General features: G+C 36.0%; 1 long non-coding RNA gene across 3 annotated transcripts in view; it reads right to left on the bottom strand.

The window, feature by feature from the left end:
* Positions 1 to 12,521, bottom strand: part of LOC147543944 (uncharacterized) — a 44,592-nt gene extending 32,071 nt beyond the window's left edge. For all 3 annotated transcript variants that reach the window (XR_015223135.1, XR_015223134.1, XR_015223132.1), the window contains exons 1-4: positions 12,437 to 12,521; positions 11,920 to 12,260; positions 6,894 to 6,974; positions 5,833 to 5,978 (exon numbers count right to left, since the gene is read on the bottom strand). This is a non-coding gene — a long non-coding RNA (uncharacterized LOC147543944). The remainder of the gene's footprint in view (positions 1 to 5,832; positions 5,979 to 6,893; positions 6,975 to 11,919; positions 12,261 to 12,436) is intronic.
* Between the last annotated feature and the right edge of the window lie 5,406 nt (positions 12,522 to 17,927).

Raw genomic sequence — 17,927 nt, 5'->3', positions numbered from 1 at the left:
CCCAGCCCAAGCCTAAAAAGGGCTCGGACAAGGTCCGGACATAGCACGGCCCATAGGGCCGGCATGTCCTGGCCGAGGCCTATCAAGGCCTGGTCTCGTCCGGGCCGGAGCCAGGACGCTAGTCCATGTACCAGACGCGTCCTAGACGTGTCTGGTGCTGGACCGGACCAACACTAGGTGTCTCGGACTAGTCCGAGACACCCAGAACCTCCCAGACGCGTCTCCAAGACGCGTCTGGTCGAGTGCTCTGGACGCGTCCTAGACGCGTCCAGGAAGCTCCCTCCGCAGCTGCTGGTCGTGTCCTAGACGCGACTTGGACGCGTCTCCAAGACGCGTCCCAACAGCTGCTCTGGACGCGTCTCCAAGACGCGTCCCAACAGCTGCTCTGGACGCGTCTCCAAGACGCGTCCAGAAGCTTCTGTTGCAGCTGCTGGTCGCGTCCTAGACGCGTCTCAGCAGCTGCTCTGGACGCGTCCAGAGGACGCATCCAGGAGCTTCTGACCGGCCGGACACTAGGGTTTCTCCAAAAACCCTAGTTTCCAAAAAAAAAATTTCTTATGCAACTCTAAGTTGCTATTTTCCAATTTTATAGCTTTTCTAAAATTTTGAAATTCCTTTTAGAACACTTCTAAAATTTTTCAAAACTTTTAGAAACTTTTAAAATTTTCCAAATTTGTTTTGGGAGTTTCCTAAACTCAAAACACTCCTTTTAGAACACTTCTAAAATTCCAAATTTTTGTTTTTCAAAAGTTTCCAAAACTTAAAAACAACTCTCAATCAAACCAATTTTGGATCAAAATCTAGGTTTTTGAAATTTTTTCAAATAACAATTTTGAAATCAATTTGAAAAATCTTTGAATCCAATTCAAAATTAATCAAATTTTTATGTTTAAAACTCTTTTAAACATAATTATCAACTTAATCAAGCATGGATTAGTCCGAAATTCAATCAAATTGAGTTTTTAAAACACTTTCAATCATCAATTTGATTCTCAATTTGAAATTCATTGAATCCCATTCAATAACATCAAATTGTGAGTTTAAATAATTTTAAAACACTTTTAAAATACTTTTATAAACTCAATTTATTAAACTATCAATCATATCCAATATGAACTAGTTCAATTCTTAGCAAAAACTAGTTCATTGCAAGAGGCTCTGACGCCACTGTAGGGATTTATACCCTTATACTAGTGTTTATAGCGGAAATAAGACATCTAATGTCTACACTAGTATTCCCAGGATCACATGCAAAACTAGTAATTAAACTAACGGAGATAGTAGATTACCTTAATCGCTTTTCCCTCGAACTAGTTGAATTGATTGAAGAAGACCAAGAGCTTCAAGTGTAGCTCCTCTACTTGGGACACGAGCAATCAATTTGATCTCCCACCTTGTTGTATATCTAGCACACCAATGGTGGTTGGATAATAAGAAGACCTTCTTCTTGCTTGACTAGAAGATAGCTTGGGAATTAGCTCACTTTCTCCTCTCTACTTGATGTGGTAGAGTAAGAAAGCTTAGAGAGAAATTCCACACCTTATTCTCTGCCCTAAGAGTGTTTATATAGAACCCTAATAAGAATCCACCTCCTTTTAGGTTTCCCAAAACACCCTTTAGAATAACATTTAGGGAAATAGTCGAAAATAGCAACTATTGGTATTTTCTCAATTCCCTAAGGAGATGACGTCCAAACCCAGCCAAAATTGGCAGATTTAATGTTCATAACATAAGGAAACGTCCCTCCAAAATTCAGCCCAATCCGAACCCTAAAAGTGCCCGAATCGGCCAAGGCCCAAAAACCCTGTTTTTGGCCTTTTTGTACTATCTTTGCCTAATTCCTTTTTAGGCCTATGAGATATGTTTATGGGACACTCCCATGATTATATCTCACTCCCACTAGTCATATCCTAGATCAATTTGTCACTCTTATGTGTAACCCGTTGTAGGATCCGATCGAAGTTAGCCGCGAATTACTTCGTAATTCGACGATCGTAGTTGGTCTCTAGCTACAACTCTACGATCCCTAAATGAATCGGACTTGATGATCTTCCACATCAATTGTCCTATCCGACAAATTTTTCGCATTGTCACCTTGGTCGAAGGACATCTCCTTCAACTCCTTCAAACTATACTAGTGTACGGGTGAATGTAGAACCAATCTTCCGGACATGTAAAATTGAAGTTGTTCGCGGCACTTAATGTTTGAGTGTAATCTCTTATTCCAAACATTTCTTTGTAGAGTGTGTATTGATCCTCAAGTTCTTTTATGACATTTTCGCGAACTTGTTTCCAACCATCTTCTAGTGAAAACCCAAGTCCTTTACCAACGGCATGAAACCCACAATGACCATCGCCTGGCACATCTATAATGTCATCCAAGAATGGATCCATAACTGGTGGAATCTGTCCTTTGTATCTTTCAAAATTGGGTATGGTTGCTTTCGGTGCTTTGGTTACTTTGTTAACTTTACGTACTGTCTGAGTGGAGGGAACACATTCATCAACACACTTTGCATATTCGAAAGCAGATGGGTTCCTCTTAGTAGATTTTGCAGCTTCTTTTTCTTTTTTGCGAATTCTTCTTTGTTTCGGAGCCCCTTTTGTCTTTGTTTGTTGCAATGGCTCACACAAGTTTGTGATGACCGGAAAAGAAATTTCCCTCAACTTCTCAAGTATTGCGGTCCTCTCAGCATCACTGGATTTATCCCACATTAAATAAAGGTGCTCCATCTCATGTGATGCGTCAAGATCATTATGAATCGGCGGAGTCGGGTTAATGGATAGCTTGGTCCACTAAGGGTGAATGATGTCCTTTGGACATACCTTATCTTGATTCATCAAAGATACCATCTCATGAGCACAAGGGAGACCATAGACATACCTTAGAACACATCCGCAATTTTGAACGTTAATATCAATCCCATTTGCACGGTCGATCTCATCTACCATAAGATCTAATGCCGCGTGCGAGACATAACCACGTAGCTCTTTAAAAAACTTGATTTGATGCCCTTCCTTCACCTTAATATGACTGTGCTCAAAAGATGTTATAATTTCACATGTCTCGGTTTCCGTCATGATATGCATATATTCCCAGCACGTAACATAGTTACCTTCGGAGCTACATAGATATCTCTTCAATTTGGAATGAGCACCTTCCACACGATTTATTGTAGTATTTCCCATGCGAATAACCCCGTTAGTCCATGCAGTCACAAATCTCTCTTTCAATCCCAACCAGGTATCTTGAACATAACTAACATCTTTATGATGTGTATTTGACCAAAACTTCACAAAAGTTTCCACCGCCTCATTATAACCACTTTCAGTCTCAGCATACATGATAGCTCGAAATATTGTCATAAACACATTGAATTGTTCTTGTTTGAAATGACCTTTGACTTTGGCTACCACACACTTGTCGATGTGGAAAGTACATAGCAACCTTTGAGCATTTGGAAAGACTTCACCAATGGCGTTAATCAGTGCAAGTTCACGATCGGTAATAAACACCATTAGCATTGAGTTGGGAGGAAACAACGTCCGCAAACGATTAAGGGCCCATGTGTACTAATTAGTTGTCTCCCCATCCATAAATGTAAAGGCCGCGGTGAAAGATTTCAACGTAGAAGTTACCCCGACAATCTCAAGCAATGGCTTGTTAAATCGGTTGGTTTTATACGTAAAATCGAGCAATAACACGGTATGGAAACTCTGTAATAATCGAATACAATCAGGATGTGCCCAAAATAGATTTGTTACCTCATCAGTGTCTTCGTTCTTTGAAAAATGGTAGACGTAATGGTGTTCCACCAAAAACTTAATGACTTGTTGCATCGGACTCCTTCCTTCTTGGTTTTCCATACGTATGTTCGCACGTGCATTGTAAATGGTTTTCAACGTTGATGTGTTATCCTTGAATTGTTCATGAATTTGAGAAAGAATTTGAGCTGGCTTCGAACCAATTTTTAATAGATGTTTCACAACAGCTTTTTCATCGGGTTTCAACCTATTCACATATGCGTGACCTAGAAGACTTTCAGCTAACTCGTGGTTATGGATTCCAGACACAACTGACACTTTCCACGTGTCATTAACCCCCGATATTCCTTTGAGCTTGAACGGATATTGACATTTTTTGGTGTTCGATTTCCTTTTCTTTATAGGTGGTTGATGGGATTTTGGAACTAAATCCTTCTTCTCATGTGAACGAAATACTCCACTTCTTTCGCAACATAATTCTAACCGGGGTTTCTGTCCACCTCTTCTATTACCTGACCTGGAGGTCAATACTACAAACTTATGTTTTTTCCCAATTTCTTGAGCCCAACCGATTAACTCCTCTTTAGTTTGAAAAACATCTTCAGTCACAAAATACTGACCAACATCAATACTAATAAATTGACACCCATCATTTGAAGGTCGATTTTCTTCTTCGGCATGGTACTCCTCTTCAATAGGAACAATATTAAGGTCAGGAATCTGTCAAAAGGTGAAAAAAACATAAAAATCACTTAAAGATAAAAAAAATCTTCAGGATGGAACGGACTGAACGAGTCCGGGATTTATCAGCTAAGGACGGATCAGTCTATCCGTCCAAATCTACAAGGGCACGGACTGTTGAGTCCGTGACTTTTCATTTATAAACGGATAGACCGATCCGTTAATGACTAAAAAGTACCGGACTGGTTCAGTCCGTCCGCGTCACCGAAGTTTCACTTTGGTTTTTTCAAAAACTCACACAACACGTACAAAAACATATAAAATAGGGTCGGGGAATGGTTGTATACCTCATGAGAAACTTCTCCTTGCCCGGAAATAGGTGAAAGAGTTGGAATCGATGTAGTTGTTAAATTTTTAGAACTCTCTTCTTCCATGGTTAACTTCCTAATTTCTTTTCAAAAGATGATATAAAGAAGCTATAAATTAGATGTAACACAGTTGTATGATGAATAAATCACCCGGATTGATTTTTTTCGAATAAAAGAATAGTCGCCGGTAGGTGTCGGAGACGTTGCCGTCGCCGTTGTCGGAGAATGTTGCACTCTTTTCTAGGGTTTTGTTTTGGAAGAAGAATTGATTAGGATTCCTTTTTTGTTGGAAGAAGAAGATGGAAGAAGTAAACGAAGGTGAACGTCACCCACATTAAAAACCGGTGCTTATAGAGACCTCGGGTCAAAAATCATTGACTTGAGTCAACAATATTTTTGGATGCTAACAGCTGTTTGGTCAGGTGCCTTTAGAAGCACCCTTCATTCAATTGTCCACTGAGGGGAGGTCACGTGCAGTCCCTTTTTTTGAGAAACGAGTAGTTCCCTTTGATTCACGGACTACTTTAAAGGAGCAGCTCCTTCAATTTTTTTTTCTTAACCGGGTGCCTATAAACAAGTATACTTTGGGGGCCCTTCTCCAAATGGGGCCCAAAGCAGCTGCTTTGGCTGCTTTGGGCCTGGGCCGCCCCTGTATGTAAGAGTCAATAATTCAGGAGTACTGATACAAATCCTCTCGAAAAACAATCCCTAAATAATTAAATATGATTTGCTTGATACCCAAAGTTTAGTTTTAAAAAGTAAATGCAAGGATGGGTTCAGCATAAGCACAAACAAATTAGACAGAAGTCGAGCAACAAGACTTGGAATAAATATGACGATAAATTTTAAAGTAGAAAATGAAGTGGATAAATGGGTAAGTATTATCAGTACATAGAGCGCGTAGCTAAGATAATCATGATTCAAGCAAAAACATGAACAATTTTAAAATCAATACTTGACATTTAAAAAAAATGAATAAGTTGTTAAGTGTTCAATGGTTTTACAATTAAGATAATACCTGCTTGGCTGCTTAGATAGCCAATAATAGATCATCGACATCATCTATTCCTTACCCCTCACAATGAAATACATTCTAGTGAACAAGCTTCATCGTACTTCGATACCAAGCTTCATCATCTATTGATTCGATTTTCATTCAAAATCCTAAACAAATGAGGCAAGAATAATTATAGGGAGAATTTGACATACACCCCCACTATTATATGAATATTAGGACTACACCCCCACTTTTTGAAAACTTTTGATATACACCCCCACCTGGACGGAAACCGTCAACTCAGAGTTAAGTTGGGTGTATGTGAAACACACGCGCCAACCATGACGATTTTACCCTTTTGTAGATGTTGAAATATTTTGAGCGATTTTGACATACACCCCCACTATTATATGAATTTTTGGACTACACCCCCATTTTTTGAAAAAACAAAATTTTTCAATTTGCCCTCCAACGATCATCTTTTACCTTTTTTCTTATAAACTTATTTATCTTAGACAAGCTAAAAGATCAAAGCGAAAGAACTATTTGAAATATCAAACTATAGAAAAGATGGGAGGAACTATTTGGGATATCCCAAATAGTTCCTCCCATCTTTTCTATAGTTTGATATTTCAAATAGTTCTTTCGCTTTGACCTTTTAGCTTGTCTAAAATAAATAAATTTATAAGACAAAAGGTAAAAGATGATCGTTGGAGGGCAAATTGAAAAATTTTGTTTTTTTCAAAAAATGGGGGTGTAGTCCAAAAATTCATATAATAGTGGGGGTGTATGTCAAAATCGCTCAAAATATTTCAACAACTACAAAAGGGTAAAATCGTCATGGTTGGCGCGTGTGTTTCGCACACACCCAACTTAACTCTGAGTTGACGGTTTCCGTCCAGGTGGGGGTGTATATCAAAAGTTTTCAAAAAGTGGGGGTGTAGTCCTAATATTCATATAATAGTGGGGGTGTATGTCAAATTCTCCCATAATTATAATAGTAGGGTTTAGCCAACAAATCTAGAAAATCCGAAGAACGAAACATAAAAATAACATTAATCTCAGCAGTTGAATAGTTGTACCTATAATCAAATCCCAACAATGAAGCCAAACTATTGGAAAAACTCTTTATTCTCATATTCTAGAAATATGAACCAAAGTACCTTTAAGAATTCAAGAATAAGATGAAACTAATCAACCCTCAATTTCACAGTAACAAAGAGATATTGTTTTTCAATTGATGACAAAATGTAAGTTTAAGGGTTAAAATTGTTAAAAAATGTAATTTGTAATTTCTAAGTGTGTTAGAAAAATCTAGAGGAGAGTAAATGAGTTGTGGTGGTCTTCAAGATAGATGGGTCTAGAGAAGTTTGACTAGAGATAAGTTTAGACTAGAGATAAGCTTAAACTATGACTTGTAAGTTCCAATGTGGAAGTCTCTAGGCTTTGCTAGATGTGCTAAATCCTCTACTATAAATAGAGGTGTTTTGTAATGTTGTTGATCAAGCAAAAAAAACAAGTTAGAAAAATCAGAAAAAAATTAAGTTATCTAGCAATCAAATATCTTTCTCAAGTTATATAAATCCATAATCTTCCTTAGCACCCAACAAATTTGGTATCTAGAGCCAATTATCCCCTTTATCTATTTTAATCTCATAAAGAAATGACAACACCATCTTCAAATTCCACCTTCAATCTTTCACCTAATTCCATACCAATTTTTGATGGAGAACACTATGATTATTGGAGCATTCAAATGAGGACAATTTATGTATCACAAGATTTATGGGAATTAGTTGATGAAGGTTATGAAGAAGAAGGCAAAACAATAGCTCAATTGAAAGAGCTAATTAAAAAGGATGCAAAAGCATTGCAATACATCCAACAAGGGGTTAGTAAATCGATCTTTCATAGAATTATGGGTGCAACTAAAGCTAAAATTGCATGGGATATTTTGAAAAAGGAATTTCAAGGTTCCGAAAAAGTTATTGTTATTAAGCTTCAATCATTGTGGAAAGAATTTGATAATTTGGGAATGAAGTAGAGTGAAAATATTCAACATTTTTCATCTCGTGTCACTGAACTTATTAACAAAATTAGAAGTCTTGGAGATACTATCGAAGACAAAAAAATCGTGCAAAAAATTCTTCGAAGTTTACCGCAAAAATTCGATCATGTTGTACCCGCAATTGAAGAATCCAAAGATTTATCTTCTCTCTCTTTTTATGAACTAATTAGTTCTCTTGAAGCTCATGAAAGTCGAATCAATAGATATCAAAGTAGTCCCGTGGAGCAAGCATTTCAATCAAAGATTAATATTTCAAAACAACAAAAAAAAGGAAGTAAGGTTTTTCAAAAAAGAAATTATTTTGAAAAGCATCAAGAAGGGCAAGGTTCTTTCCAATCTCAAGGAAAAGAACACAATCGAGGGAAGTTCGTCAACACAAAAAATTCTCAAGGAAATTCTGCTCCTTATTGTTTCTGTTGCAAAAAAGTTGGTCATGAATCTAAGGAATGTCGGTTTAAATGCACCAAATGCAAAATTCCCAATCATTCTCAAAGAGATTGTTGGTTTCAAAAAGGAAAAAGTGAAGTTAATTTTATAGAAGAAAAACAAGAAGCACAGTTATTTTCTTGCATGAATGTTGAAACACCACCATCGGATATTTGGTATTTGGACAGCGGATGCAGCCATCATATGACTGGAAATAGAGAATTATTTGTAGAACTTGAAAAAAATGTTTCTACTCAAGTAAAGCTTGGTGATGGAAAATTAAAACCTGCCGGAGGAAAAGGTGTGATTGGAGTAGCTACAAATAAAGGTGATAAATTTATTCATGATGTTCTTTATGTTCCCGGTATAACACAAAATCTCTTAAGTGTTGGGCAACTCATGAGGAGAAATTACTCTCTACATTTTGACAATGGAGAATGTGAGATTGTTGATAAAAGAACAAATCTTATTGTGGTCACTGTCCAAATGACCTCAAATAATGTTTTCTATCTTATTATGCCAAAATGTGAGAATGTTTCATTCAAAAGTGAAGTTGATATGGCTCATATTTGGCATTTGAGATATGGTCATTTGAATTATAAAGGGTTGAAATTATTAAAAGAGAAAGATATGGTGGTTGGTCTTCCTTACATCTCAAAAAATGATGAAATTTGTGAAGGGTGTATTTACGGAAAAATGCATAGGCTTCCTTTTCCAAAAGTCTCTTCAAGAGCCCTTGCACCACTTGAATTGGTACATGCCGATATTTTTGGACCGACTAAAACACCTTCACTTAGTAATAAGAGATATTTTCTCTTATTTGTTGATGATTATACAAGAAAGATGTGGATTTATTTTCTTGAGCAAAAATCAGAAGCATTTGGTTTTTTTCTAGAATTTTTGGCTCTTGTAGAAAGACAAAGTGGCCAAAAATTGAAGACTCTCAGAACTGACCGAGGTGGAGAATTCATTTATAAACCTTTCATGAATTATTGCAAAGAAAAAGAATTAAAAGAGAGCTCACAGTTCGTTATTGTCCACAACAAAATGGTGTGGCCGAAAGGAAGAATCGGACAATTGCAGAAATGGCTCGAAGCATGTTGAAGGGAAAAGGGCTTCCAAATAATCTATGGGCTGAGGCAGTAAATACATCGGTATTCTTATTAAATCGGTCTCCGACAAAAGCAGTTCAAAATATTACTCCATATGAAGCTTGGCATGGGAAAAAACCTCAAGTAGATTTTTTCAAAATTTTTGGTTGTCTAGCATATTCTCACATTCCTTTGAGGAAAGAAAAATTTGATGAGAAGGGTGAGAAATTCATCTTCATTTGTTATAGTAATGAATCCAAAGGTTATCGTCTTCTTGATCCCATCTCTAATAAATTGGTAATTTCTCGAGATGTTATTTTTGATGAGATGAAATCTTGGGAATGGGGAGAAAGTTCTTCTCAAATTGAAAATAAATTTGATTTTTTCCAAATTAATGATTGTCAAGAAGATCAAAGTTCTCCTTCATCAAATTTATCTGAGATGCCACAAATTTCTGAAAATAGAGGAGTTGAAAGTTCTCCAAATTTTGATGAGGATTCTTCGGATTCCGAATCACCTCCAAGAAAGACACGTTCTCTAAATGATATCTACGAATCATGTGGTTTTTCTTTCTTCACTTATGAACCACAAAATTTCAAAGAAGCAGAAAAAGAAGAAGTATGGAGAAATGCCATGAATGAAGAATTGACAACTATAAAAAAAAAATCAAACTTGGGAACTTGTAGATCCTCCAAAAGAAAAAGATGTTGTTGGATTAAAATGGATTTACAAGACCAAATTTGATGAAGATGGATCAATTAAAAAACATAAGGCTCGCCTAGTTGCAAAGGGTTATTCTCAACAACCCAGTATTGACTTTAATGAAACATTTGCTCCGGTAGTAAGAATGGAGACAATCAGAATTGTTCTTGCATTAGCCGCTCAAATGAAGTTACAAGTTTTTCAACTTGATGTTAAATCAGCATTTTTAAATGGAGAATTGGAAGAAGAAGTTTATGTTGAGCAGCCGGAAGGATACAAAATAAAAGGAGAAGAAAATAAAGTATACAGACTAAAGAAAGCCTTATATGGCTTAAAACAAGCCCCCCAAGCATGGAATAGTAAAATTGACAGATATTTTCAGCAAAATAATTTTCACAAAAGCAAAAGTGAACCATCTTTATATGTGAAGAAAGAAGGAAATAATTTTCTAATTGTCTGTTTATATGTAGATGATCTAATTTTTACAGGCACAAATCTAAGGATGGTTGAAGAATTCAAGAAATCCATGATGAAGGAATATGAGATGACAGATTTGGGTCTCATGAAATACTTTCTCGGAATTCAAGTTCGTCAATCAAAAGGAGAAATCCTTATTTCCCAAGAGAAATATGTTGAAGACCTATTAAAAAGATTTCAAATGTCAAATTGCAAGCCTGTTGCTACACCTATTGGTGTAAATGAAAAATTGCAATTAAATGACGGAGCACCTAAGGTCGATCCTAAAATTTATCGAAGTTTGATTGGGTCTCTTATTTATCTAACAAATACAAGGCCAGATATTGTTTATCCCGTCAGTCTCATCTCTAGATTCATGAGTGAGCCGAGTAAAATTCACTTTGCCGCTGCCAAGCGTATTTTACGCTACATTCAAGGAACAAAAAACCATGGAATAAAATATGTGACTGAAGATGAAAACAAATTAGTGGGTTTTACTGACAGTGATTGGGCTGGTTCTCTTGATGATAGGAAAAGTACGTCCGGATATGTTTTTAAGTTGGGATCTAAAGTTATTGCTTGGGCATCAAAAAAGCAAAAGACTATTGCTTTATCATCAGCGGAGGCTGAGTATATTGCCGCTACCGATGCATCATGTGAAGTCGTTTGGATAAGGAGAATTCTAGAAGATTTATTTCAAAAGGAACAAGGTCCGACAACTATCTATTGTGACAATATGTCCGCAATAGCAATGACGAAAAATCCGGTTTTTCACAACCGCACAAAGCATATTGAACTTCGTCATCATTTCATTCGCAATTTGGTACAACAAGAAGAAATTCAACTTCAATTTGTCAACACCAATGAGCAATGGGCCGACATCTTCACAAAAGCTATTACAACGGAAAAATTTCTCAAGTTCAAGAACTACATGCAAATTACAAATTAAGAAGGGGTGTTAAAAAATGTAATTTGTAATTTCTAAGTGTGTTAGAAAAATCTTGAGGAGAGTAAATGAGTTGTGGTGGTCTTCAAGATTGATGGGTCTAGAGAAGTTTGACTAGAGATAAGTTTAGACTAGAGATAAGCTTAGACTATGACTTGTAAGTTCCAATGTGGAAGTCTCTAGGCTTTGCTAGATGTGCTAAATCCTCTACTATAAATAGAGGTGTTTTGTAATGTTGTTGATCAAGCAAAAAAAACAAGTTAGAAAAATCAGAAAAAAATTAAGTTATCTAGCAATCAAATATCTTTTCTCAAGTTATATAAATCCATAATCTTCCTTAGCACCCAACAAAAATAACATGAGAAATTTTGAAATGATCAGAACATGAAGAAAATAAAATAAAGATTAGTAGCTTTTACCTTAAATTCTTCATCAGCCAATTTGACACCCAATGTGCTTGGTAGACAACCATAAAGAAGTAATCAACTACTTGGTGTTTTTAATGAAGTTATTCACAATTAAACAATTCATGTTGAAGAGAAGAAGAGATCTGAGAAGCCATATACGAATCCCCGAACTACACAAAAATGAAATTTGTATACCATGCTCTTTCTTCAAATCAAATTCACAATTAAACAATTTATGTTAAAGAGAAGAAGAAATATGAGAAGGAAGATATGAAACCCTAATCGCTCCAGAAGAACTTACTGCCATTCATGTCCTTTCCTCAAATCAAGCTCTTAACAGTTATAATTCATCCCTACAAAGAGAGAGGAAGAATTGTTGTTTGATGATAAAAGATTAATCACAAATAAAAACCTCAAGTAATGAACCCTAAAATTGTCAATCAACTAAATCTCATCAAACTTAGATTCAAATATGAACTCAAATCTCTTTTCCACAAGAAAGTTAAATATCAAAGAAATGACTACTAACTTTTAAATACACAAAAGGAATCACCAACTAGTTCCATTAATTTTTCTCACTAGACTTGCATACACTCTTCAAAGTAGCCACAAAGGTTTCTCAACTTATTATCAATAATCATTGGAATACGACTATAATAACTCAATGCTTTAATGATGATATATGTAACTCTATTTTGAGCATAAACTTACAGAAACAAATGGATGATATTGCACGATGGACGCTTACCAAATCAGGTAAATTTACCATTAAATCCATGTATTATTATTATTTACGTACTGAACATTATGACTATGAGACTAAGGAATGGATCTTCATTTGGAATCTACCTATTCAACCAAAAATCAAACTATTCCTTTGGCAATGTTGTACGAACAGCTTACCGGTCCGCGGTAAAATTAGGCAGTTTATTGGCCATAACTTTGACTGTGTTTTCTGTCGGGCTCCTGAAACATTGATTCACGCACTATTACATTGTGATTTGGCTACAGTGGTATGGTTTCATTTTAATATTATATCAGGCAAAATTAAAAGTCTTATTGACTGGATTATTTCATGGAAAGATATTGATGAGCAGATAAGCGATCTTTTCGCAAATATACTTTGGCAGATTTGGAAAGCGAGGTGTGATAGATGCTTTTCTAATGCTAAGATTCTACCCATGATGGTTATTGATCAAGTAAATAGCACACCGAACCTTCTCAAGCACCCTTTTCCATCTCAACCACTTGAAAGAAATATCCGATGGTCTCCTCCGAAAGCTCCTTACATTAAGATCAACATAGACGCCTCTTTTATGGACGGAAAGGAAATAGCTGGCATTGGATGTATCATGTACGATGACCAAGCCAACTTTCTCGCTGCCTCGGCATGTAATTATAGAGGCCAAAATGCAGAAGAATGTGAATGCTGGGCAATTGTCAAAGCTCTCCAATGGTCGACATCAAAGAATATTGATTATCTTCATATTGAAAGTGACAATAGTAATATTGTCCTAACTGTCAACAGGGAACAGGCAGATATTGGTTGGCAAGCAGGCAAGCTCATTGACAAAGTGCGTCAGCTAGAAGAAAATTTCATCAAAGTTATATACACTCACATCAATAGGGAAGGAAATGTGAAAGTTGATATTTTAGCTAAATGGAGTCGCAGGAATATGGGTACCTGGATATGGCGGGCTCTATCGGATCTTCCTGAATCTTTACTTTCGTATTTTAGTTAGGCTCTGTGGATTTTGTTTAGTTTTTCACTCAACAAATAAAAAAAGAACTTAAAAGAAAAAACCACCTGGACTCTTCTAGCCTTCTCCATATATATCCCCTTTCTCTATCTAACCCTTTCATATTAATACCAAGACAATTTAGGCCCAGGCCCAATGGAATCTAAAATTTGGCTTAGGCCAATTTCTAACATCCCCCCTTAAACCAAATTTCCATAACTTCTCGTACCCAACATCCACTTCAATCTTTCAAAGACATCATACTTTAAAGGCTTCGTAAATATATCCGCTATTTGATCTTGAGACTTGCAATTCATCACTTCAATATCACCTTCTTTAACATGTTCACGAATAAAATGGTAGCGTGTATCAATGTGATTGCTTCTTTCATGACAAACGGGATTCTTGGCTAAAGCAATAGCCGATTTGTTATCAAATAACACTTCGGTTGGACCAACTTGAGGTCATTGAAGATGCTTCAACATATTTCTTAACCAAATTGCATGACAAACCATAGAGCTAGCGGCTACATATTCCGCTTCACAAGTAGATAAAGTCACAATGAGTTGTTTCTTAGAAGACCAAGTAAATGCCGTGTAACCCATGAAAAATACAAATCCGGATGTACTCTTTCTTTCATCGAAGTCTCTACCCCAATCACTATCGGAATAACCGATAAGCTTAAAATCTTGTTCACAAGAGAAAAATAAACCATCATTGACCGTACCTTTAACATATCGAAGGAGCCTCTTTGCAACATTAAGGTGAGATTCATCCGGGGTCTCCATGTACCTACTCACTAGCCCAACTCCATAGAGAATATCCGGTCTTGTACATGTAAGATAACGTAGACTTCCAATCAAACTTTTGAAATATGTAGGATCGACATCACTTCTACTTGTGCATTTTCTCAACACCACTCCACTTTCAAGAGGGGTGTTTACCGGATTACATGACTCCATTTTAAACCTTTTAAGAACTTCCTTGGCATATCCACTTTGAGAAATAAATATGTCATTTTCCATTTGCTTCACTTCAATACCAAGGAAATGACCCATCAACCCAATATCGGTCATATCAAATTCCTTAATCATGCTCTTCTTGAACTCATCAAATAGTTTTGAATCATTACCGGTGAATATCAAATCATCAACATAGAGACAAACAAATAACATACCTCCATCTTCTTTCACTTTCATATATAAAGTGTGCTCATGAGGACACTTTTCAAACCCATTTTCTTGAAAATACTTATCAATTCTTGCATTCCATGCACGTGGAGCTTGCTTTAACCCATAAAGGGCTTTCTTCAACTTATAAACTTTATCTTCTTTTCCCTTTCTAACATATCCCAAAGGTTGTTCAGCATATATCTCTTCCTCTAGGATACCATTTAAAAATGCCGACTTGACATCAAGTTGATAAATCTTCTATGGATATTGAGCCGCTATAGAGATTAACAATCTAATTGTTTCCATACGAGCAACGGGAGCAAATACCTCACTATAATCAATGCCGGCTCTTTGCTTGTAACCTTTAGCTACAAGTCTTGCTTTGTATCTTTGAACTTCTCCACTTGCATTCTTCTTTGTCTTATACACCCACTTCACGCTAATAGGTTAGTATCCCTTTGGCAAATTTGTCAACTCCCACGGATCAATTTTTTCAATTGCATTAATTTCTTCATTCATTGCATTTTCCCATTTTTCTTCTTGGATGGCCTCTTCATAACTAATAGGATCACAATCCATGAGAAAACAACACAAATTCAATTCTTCTTCATTATTTACAACTTCATAAATTTCTCTCAAACTTCTTGTCTTCATTGGTCTTTCACTAGAACTTCCCCCCGATGATGAGGATGATGGAGATGAGGATGAAGGTGATGACGATGATGATGCTTCTCTATACATCGGTGTTTGTGGCTCTCTTTGAACTTCTCTTGGTGCTTCTTCTTTTTCATGTTCTTCCCCTTCAAGCTCAAGTCCAACTTGAGTAATTTCTTTTCCTTTCCACTCCCATGCCATTTCTTCTTCAAATACAACATCTCTACTAAAGAGAACTTTATTGGCAATAGGGTTGAATAACTTGTAGCATTTTGTTTGTTCATTATAACCAAGGAATATGCATTTTTCACCTTTGTCATCAAGTTTTGTTCTTCTTGCTTCCGGTATCTTTGCATAAGCAATGCACCCAAAAACTTTTAAATGAGCCACACTTGGCTTGTAGTAGCCCCATGCCTCTTCCGGTGTCTTCATATACACACTTTTTGTGGGACATCTATTCAACAAATATACGACACATGCCACGGCTTCCCCCCAAAAATTTCTAGGCAACATTTTCTCTTTTAACATGCTTCTTGCCATATTTAATATGGTGCGGTTTTTCCTCTCGGACACTCCATTTAGTTGTTGTGTGTACGATGGAGTAAGTTCATGAATAATCCAATAATTTTTAAAAAACATATCAAAATCTCTTGAAGTGTATTCTCCACCTCTATCTGATCTTAATTTCTTGATCACATAACCACTTTGTTTTTCAACCATATTCTTGAATTCTTTAAATGCTTCAAATACTTCAAATTTATTTTTCAAGAAGTATACCCATGTTTTTCTACTATAATCATCAATGAAAGTAAGAAATAGTTATTACCTCCATTTGTCATCGGCTTCAATGGACCACAAACATCGGTATGCACAAGTTCCAATGGATTATAAGATCTCCACCTTCCTTCTTTCGAAAAATTTGTTTGATGATGTTTACCAAAGATACATCCTTCACACACTTTATGTGGGTGATCAATATATGGTAAACCCCTTACCATATTCTTGCTTGCCAAAGTCTTCATCCCATCAAAGTTTAGATGCCCAAGTCTCAAATGCCACAACCAAGATTTATCTTTCACAATAGAGTTTAAGCATTTTACATCACCATGTTGAATGTTCAAAGGGAATAATCTATTTTTCGCCATCTTCACCTTGGCAATGAGAGTTCCACTTCTATCTCTTAATGTGAGATGAAGATCCTTCAATCTAATATCATATCCCTTCTCTAAAAGTTGTCCCAAACTCAAAATATTATTTTTCATATCGGGAACATAATAAACATCGGAAATATAACTATGGTTGCCATTTTTTAGTTGAATGAGGATATTACCTTTTCCTAGCACCGGAATCTTTGAAGAGTCGCCAAACTTTATATTCCTTTTTTACATTTTCATTTACTTCAACAAACAATTCTCTTTTCCCACAAATATGATTACTTGCACCGGTATCAAAATACCAAGTATTTATTTGAGATTCATCAAACCCATCACAAGAAAATAACAATGTAGGATCCACATTAATTTCTACATCGTTCTCAACAAGATTTGATTCTTCCTTCACTTCATTTTTATACCAACATTCATTACTATAATGTCCAAGTTTGTGACAATTGTAGCATTCAATATCCCTTTTATCTCTACCTTGACTATTATAAGGTCTAGTAAAGTTTCCTCTACCTCTTCCTCTTGATTCATTTGTTCTTCCTCTATTAAAAGGATTTCTTCCTCTTTGGTTTTCAATGCCCCTTCTATGATTATCATAGCCTCTTCCATAACTCTTATAGTCTTTTTCCTTTTTTGATATACATTGTTTTTCTTCTAAAGTTAGTTTTGCTTGAAGCACTTGATCAACCGAATAATTTGAAGAGTTTGTAACATTTCTATTCACCCTTTGTTCATGGATTTGCAATGTTTCCATCAATTCATCTACCGTCATAGATTCCAAGTCTTTTGATTCTTCAACAACAATAACCACATTATCAAATTTTGGTGTCAAAGACCGTAAAATCTTCTCCATCACCCGAACATCATCACATTTTACACCACACCTTTTCATTTCGTTAACATTAGACAATACTCTTGAAACATATTCGGAAACAAGTTCTCCTTCATTCATACTCAACCTTTCAAATTCACCGCGCAAAATTTGAAGAGGAGCCTTCACTACTTTATCAACTCCTCTAAAAGAATTCTTGAGAATATTCCAAGCCTCTTTCGATGATTTTGCTTCGGATACTTTTTCAAATGTAGGACTATCTATCCCTTGATATATGAGAAACAAAGCTTTATTATCATTCTTCCTTGAATCTTTAAGAACATTTTTTTGTAAATCATTCATACTATCCTCTTCTTCTAAACTTGGTTCTACATAACCATTTTGAACAATATCCCACAAATCTTGAGAACCCAACAACACACTCATTTGGATAGACCAATGTCCATAGTTTTCTTTTGTT

The sequence above is a fragment of the Eschscholzia californica genome, unplaced genomic scaffold (assembly GCF_041429995.1).
Source record: "Eschscholzia californica isolate CP2 unplaced genomic scaffold, dmEscCali1.0.p SCAF_4, whole genome shotgun sequence".
NCBI lineage: Eukaryota > Viridiplantae > Streptophyta > Magnoliopsida > Ranunculales > Papaveraceae > Eschscholzia > Eschscholzia californica.
The sequence above is the reverse complement of the archived record's forward strand: the minus strand, read 5'-3'. Positions and strand labels throughout refer to the sequence as shown.